This window comes from Sitophilus oryzae, unplaced genomic scaffold (assembly GCF_002938485.1).
Source record: "Sitophilus oryzae breed Bouriz unplaced genomic scaffold, Soryzae_2.0 scaffold_860_pilon_pilon, whole genome shotgun sequence".
Taxonomy (NCBI): Eukaryota; Metazoa; Arthropoda; class Insecta; order Coleoptera; family Curculionidae; genus Sitophilus; species Sitophilus oryzae.
Window position 1 is genome coordinate 1872693 of NW_022147484.1, and position 6893 is coordinate 1879585.

Below are 6893 nucleotides of genomic sequence, written 5' to 3' on the forward strand. Positions count from 1 at the left end.
AACTTTATACAAAAATTGTCAGCTTTTGTGATAGAAATGATTTTCTAGTTTGGATTATGGATAAGAATTACCAATACATATAATTAATTTACTCGACTTAGACGCCTCTGAAAACAAGTTTTAATAATGATAAAATAATACATAAAAATGTTTTATATTTTATATTTTAACATATTTTTTAAATAAACAATGTGAACCATACTGCATTGAATTGGCCGCAAAATATTTCACAATTTTTGCAATTCCGTTAAAAATTACCGCTCATTTAATATAAATAATTTGCCGTCTGGGTGTTACTTTAATCAACAAAAACGTTCGCTCTTGTAGGTTTTAAATATTTCACCATTAATTTTATATTTTTTATGCATAATTAAAATTCATTTTTTTCGTACAATTTCTATGAAGAATTATTCTTTATCTTTGTGATTTACACGCTCAATATTATGATACTCTATACCTATTAATTTTTTAAAATACAAATACACACGCTTTGGAACCAATTTTTGTACCTTTATGAACAATTATTTACCATATTTAATAATTTTTAAACCTATATTATAGTAATAAAAAAATATTTCAATATTTCGTTACAAACTCTTCAACAACGCAAAATGTATGTACTTGTTATAGCAAACCTATCTAACGCCAAAAATAGAAACAGCAACAATTAAAAAAATAAAAACTCTAAAATTAAGTACTTACTGTTATATGGCCACTTTTGAAGATAATAGTAGTAGTCCCCATACAGATTTTGTTCAGATATTTATTGAGAAATACCATTTTGGTAGTCTCGTTCTATATCTTTCTCAGTAGCTACTGTTTGTTATTATATTCACTTTTAATGAGTGAATAAAGTTAAATACTTTTAAGTATTTTAAAGATTCTTTTTTTTTGCATGGGATTATGGTTTTAAAAATTAATAATACTGCGACAACTAAGTTTCAATTTTAAAAATATTTTATTCATATCGTTGAAAATATTGTTTGTACAAACGCCATAGAATTTCTGTTTGGTTGTAAAATAATGTTATATATTAAATATAGTACTATACGGGGGAAACTACAATGTCATATTTGGAAAACTGTAGATATAAAAATATTGGTTAAAAATAATAAAAGGGACATGAGCATATGCATATGCAGCGCTTCTGAATTTAATAACTATAAATACGATTTAAAACATATAAGTTCTTCTCTTTGCATCAAAACATCAATAAAAAATATACTAAAAAACTGTATAAAAGTTATTAAATTGCAGGCAGTGTCTGATAAAAAATATAATACGATATCAAAATTATATATATAGCACATCAGATGTAAAAATTGTTAATAAAAAAGTAATAATATTAGAGTAAAAGATTATCAAGTTCTTATTATAAATAACCACACACCAAAATGTTTGATCCTGTCATATTGCAAAATACTTTTAGTCTCGAGTATCTGTCAATATTGTTCGACGGTATTGGGAGGGGGGAGTTCCGGGAGAATCCGGACAAAAGTGTTATTGCGCTCTCCTAACATTTCTTTCCCACTCTTTCTAATCTCTATCTCCATCGTACTCGTTCGAAAATCGATGATTACAATCTAGAAAAATGCTAAGTGTTCTGGTCCCGAAAGACCAGTTTAGATCACCTAAACGAAGCACCAGGGCTTCTCTAAACGTTTATACTTTACAACAAAATAATAAATGTATGAAAATAAAAAACTTATTAGAATACTTTACTGTGTTAATGAAATAATATGTGAGAGCGACCATACCATTGTTTTTCGTTTATCGACGTGTCTTATTATTTTTACTCTGCCTTAAAATGGACCTGCGCGTTCCTACTTTGAGACCGCACCCTACGAATCTAAGGCGCCATATTGGAATCAATACAGAACGCTATTACGTGTGTAGTAGACGGATTTTCTCTGAAAGTAACGGATAAAAATGCTTGTGACACAACCAAGAACAATAAAAACGAGTTTAAAAACATGTAGAAAGTAGAAATATTCGAAAAAATACTTTTTAGAATCAAAAATTAAAATGTACACGTGGTTCGTACAGCAAAACTGTCTAAGCATTTGGCCAGATGCAAGATGCTTTACCATACCACCACGCAAAATCTATTTAAATTTGAAAAATCTACTAAAAGAATAATAGAAGATATAAAAAAGATAAATATACAAATCCTTTAGAAACTTTACTGGTATAGTTGCCTGCGTGGACGCCCATATTGAGAACTCTCACCATACTCTTTGCCCATACTTTCACATCTTCGGTCTTCGTACGTACACAACGACACTATTGAACAAACTGCGACGCGAAATTCCGCGATTTTCGCTTAAATAACTGTTTCCCCCTCCAGCGGAATTTTCTAGAAAACGACGCTAGCCTACGTGACCCCACTGCAGTGAGTATTGATCGCGTCGAGCCCGTGAAACACGTCACCTGCATCTACCGATCTTTTTCTACTCTATTAAAATAGATTAAGTTTGTCTCACTCTACGTAATCGTTTATTGTGCGTCTAAATAAAGGCGCTGCGTAGTTTCATGCTGCCCTCCTTTTTTATGTGGCGCTTCCCTTCGTTTGCTTTGCCTGTATAATTCTTTACTGGAAAATTCTAGAATAGATATCTCGATAGACAATGGAAACGTTAAATTTGTCGGTTGTTATTGTAGAAAAATGAAGATTATTTTGTTCTAACAAAGCATTGAGAATATTATTGAAGAAAATTAAGAGTTTTAAATTATTTTTTTAATAAATTACGATAATATAGATAGTTAAATAGAAATAAATTTACATATTATCACATTGTAAAATTAACAGACGTTTTGCACAAAACAAATGAGTTTATTTGACATTTTAATAATATTGCCCAACTTATGAGTAACACATTTTAGATACAATAACGAAATTGTAATGTTATTCATGTCAAAGTTTACATAATATTAAATATTTATTTATTTTTATATTAATTAATGTGTTTATAAAGTATATTATTACTAATACCTAGAAACATTTTGTATATCTACCTATAAAAATGTTACAGACGTAAAATAAACTTAATAATAATAAATAATTCCTCTCAAAAAAATAGCTTTTTTCATTGTTGGTACCTAATCGGTAGTTTTATACTTTGAGTTTTTGTCTAATTTTAAGATTATTTTTTATGTCTGCCGTTTGTTCTTCTGTATATCTCCTTTCTAGAAAATTCTTGAAAATCAATAACTAAATACCTAACAGAAATTTTAACTGTCTTCGGTTATTATTATAGATGCAAAATGAAAAAATATATTATTATTGTAAATAATCAGGTATTACAAACTGCGAGACCAGCGAGTATATCATATTAAATAGATTTTTTTTAATTATCAAAATATGATAATGATGAAATAAATAAAATATATGCTAATAAAATGAAAATATGTAGGTGTGGATATATAATATCAAATAAACAAAAATCGTGTAGGAAAATTATTATGACTGGAATATAAACAATACATTTTATTTGCTTTTAACAATGTTACCCAATTTTAATTAACTATATATTATTCATATTTAAAAATAAAGAATTTGTAATATTAACATGTGAGTAATCCAAACAATTTAAATTAATGTGATTCCTAAAACATATTATTATTTATAATGTATTCAGAAATATTTTTATAAAAAACGCCAAATATCCAAAAATCAAATTGTGCTAGAATTTTTTATGGCATTTTTTTTTAATTAAGCTCAATTCTGTTACTAAAATCTCAAGTTTAGACATGATAATATTGATATACCTTTTGGTCTCGAATGCAGAACTCTATACAGGGTGGCGCATCTCATTCGCCTCGGTGGATTGTACGAAAACGGAAAGATGTAGAAACAAAATATTTTATGGGTATATGTAGGAAGGCAATGTGCATAATTTAAAATTATTTTCAAATGTACAGGGTGTGTCAGAACTAAGTTCCACACCAAAGTTATATTTTTTCTTATGGAACACCCAGTATTTTATTTCATTTTTGGATTCTTCGGCATAAAATAAGGCATTTATTATAAGGGTTTAATATGTCTAAAAGCTTTGGTTTTTGAGATATTTAAAGATATTTAAATATGCATGCTATAATAAAAAAGTTCGTCAACACCCTATACATTACTTTTCAGAGTAAATTCTTGGCCTGACTTTCAAGCCAGAAAAATAAACTTTACTAAAAAAATGTATTGCTTCCTGAAATGTATACAGGGGTATCAAAAATTGCTGGTCTATTTTAAATATCTATTTTACATAAAAACTTCGTTATTTCAAATACAACACTATGTATTTTTTAAAATAAGTCGAAGCATATTTAAATGCCCTTTCAAACTATATTAGGGTATCCTATACCTATCTGGCTCAGATTTTGAATAAAAAGCGATTTTTCAATAAAACGGCAATCAAGATGCCTATGATGGTCTATGTCAATTTTCTAGTGACAGTTAGTAGCTATTTTAAAAATCGACATTAGTTTATGCACTTTATTTAAATTTATGTTAGTTTACTTTTCTTTAATTTACCTACAATAGTATAAAAAGTAAGTAATTATTATTATTTTATCAAGAAAAATAAAGAAGTAGTTCTTTGATTTATATTACTATGACTTGTAGATATATTGGATTTTCTATAAAAGAACCAATTAAGGCAAATTAATTTTCTTCACTTCCAACGACAGGTTTCTGCCTAATAGTTTTTTTATAAACCACAATACCAGCTCTGCGAAATAGGACAAGTACTTTTTCAAAGGAACGCTTATAAGGAAGATTTCTATTTGGATATCTTTGAGCATAAGCTCTTGACGCCAAGAAGTAATTTTCCTCACAAAATAAAATCACTGGTAACATATCTATTCGTTCCGCCAGCAGATACTGCTGTATTTTTCTTGATAAAATAATGAATAGGTACTTACTTATTAAACTATTGTAGGTAAATTAAAATAAACTGTTATAAATTATAAATAATAATGTCCATAAACTAATGTCGACTTTGAAAATAGTTACTAACTGTCACTAGAAAATTGCCATGGCGACACCAGCCATCTTGATTACAATTTTATTTAAAAATCGCTTTTTATTCAAAATCTGTGTTAGATAGGTATAGGAAACCCTAATAAAGTTTGAAAGAGCATTTGAATCTGTTTCGATTTATTTAAAAAAATACAGGGTGTTGTATTTGAAATAACGAAGTTTTTATATAAAATACATCCTTAAAATAGATCAGCAACTTTTGATAGCCCTGTATAAATTTAAGGAAGCAATACCATTTTTTTAGTAAAGTTTATTTCTCTACCTTTAAACTCAGCACAAGAATTAATTATGAAAAGTAATGTACAGGGTGTTAATAATCTATTTTATTGTAGCATGCAAATTTAAATATCTATAAATATCTCAAAAAACAAAAATTTTAGACATATTTAACCCTTATAATAAATGCCTTTTTTTGTGCCCAAGAATCCAAAAATGGAATAAAATACCGGGTGTTCCATAAGAAAAAATATAACTTTGATATGTATCTTAGTTCTAAAACACCCTGTATATTTCAAAATAATTTTAAACTGTGTAGGTCCATTGTCTCTCCACATATACCCATAAAATATTTTGTTTCTTGTAAATTTAATCTACTATCAATATTGCCATATTATGAAGATATTATATTTTTTAACTAAAAATAAAAAAAAACATTTTGCAAAAAAAACCTTATAGACGTGTTTCTGGGATAGAAATATACTACCCCTAAAAATATTTGCACTTATTTAAAACTCACCCTGTATTTAGTAAATTATATAAAATTAAATAATGACATAAAAGTAAAATAAATAGTGCGTTTTATTGAAAAATTTTATCAATAAATAATAATAATGAATGACATCAACATTGATATTTTAATCTTTAAAGTTTGAAATTGGGTACTTATTGGTTTTTAGGATACCAAGTGATTCTCAAAAGTGGCTCGACCCTGTAACTTTTTTATTTTTTCAGATAAAAAACGAGATTGGATATGCTAGTATATGACATAGTATTAATTAATAATATTATTTTTCTTATTTCTTCATTTTTACTTCTCTTTTTAGGTTAGCCGCAAATTTATTGCTGGTTTATTAAATGTATTTTTATTCTGCATATAAATATATTTATTATTATTATACCGGGTGCGCCTCAAAAGTGGCTCATCTCTATAACTTTTTTATTTTTTCAGATAAAAAAACGAGATATGGTATGTTAATATATGACATAAATTAGGATTGACTGACATATTCAATTGCTTTTGGTTACTTCCTGTTTCACCAGAAATTACTACAACTTTTGATTTTTAAATGGCACCCTCGGTATTTTTTTACTTTATTTGAGAGAAAAGACATTCTGAATCGAATAACATATCATATGTCAACTTTTGACATTCTCGCTTAATAAGAAATCGTATTTTAAAATTCAATCTAGAGTGCCATGGCTATGTTAAAAACACTAATTCTGGTAAATGCCCAAATCATTTATTAATTAATTTTTATTAATTATCAATTTTTTAATCATATCTCAGTTTTTTCAAATGGAACGAGGATGGCTCAGTATCATATTTGGAAAAGGCATTTTTTTACGAATAATTTGATACCACACACTTGGTATTTCAAGTCAAATTTTCGTTACGAACCGCAAGTTATAATTTCATATAAACCATATGCGAAACAGTCAAAGTTCATTCATTCATTCGATTCAGAGTGTTATTTTCTATCAAATAACGTAAAAAAATACCGAGGGTGCCATTTAAAAACCAAAAGTTACAGTCATTTCCGGTGAAACAGGAAGTAACCGAAAACAATTGAATACGTCAATCAATCCTAATTTCTGTCATTATACTAACATACCAAATCTCATGTTTTAACTGAAAAAATTA

General features: G+C 27.4%; 1 long non-coding RNA gene across 1 annotated transcript; it reads right to left on the reverse strand.

Moving 5' to 3' along the window:
- Positions 1-935: 935 nt before the first annotated feature.
- LOC115890273 lies at positions 936-2357 on the reverse strand. Its single transcript, XR_004051613.1, has 2 exons — positions 2187-2357; positions 936-1910 (listed from the first exon to the last, which is right to left on the reverse strand). It is a non-coding gene; the product is annotated as an uncharacterized LOC115890273 (long non-coding RNA).
- Positions 2358-6893: the final 4536 nt, after the last annotated feature.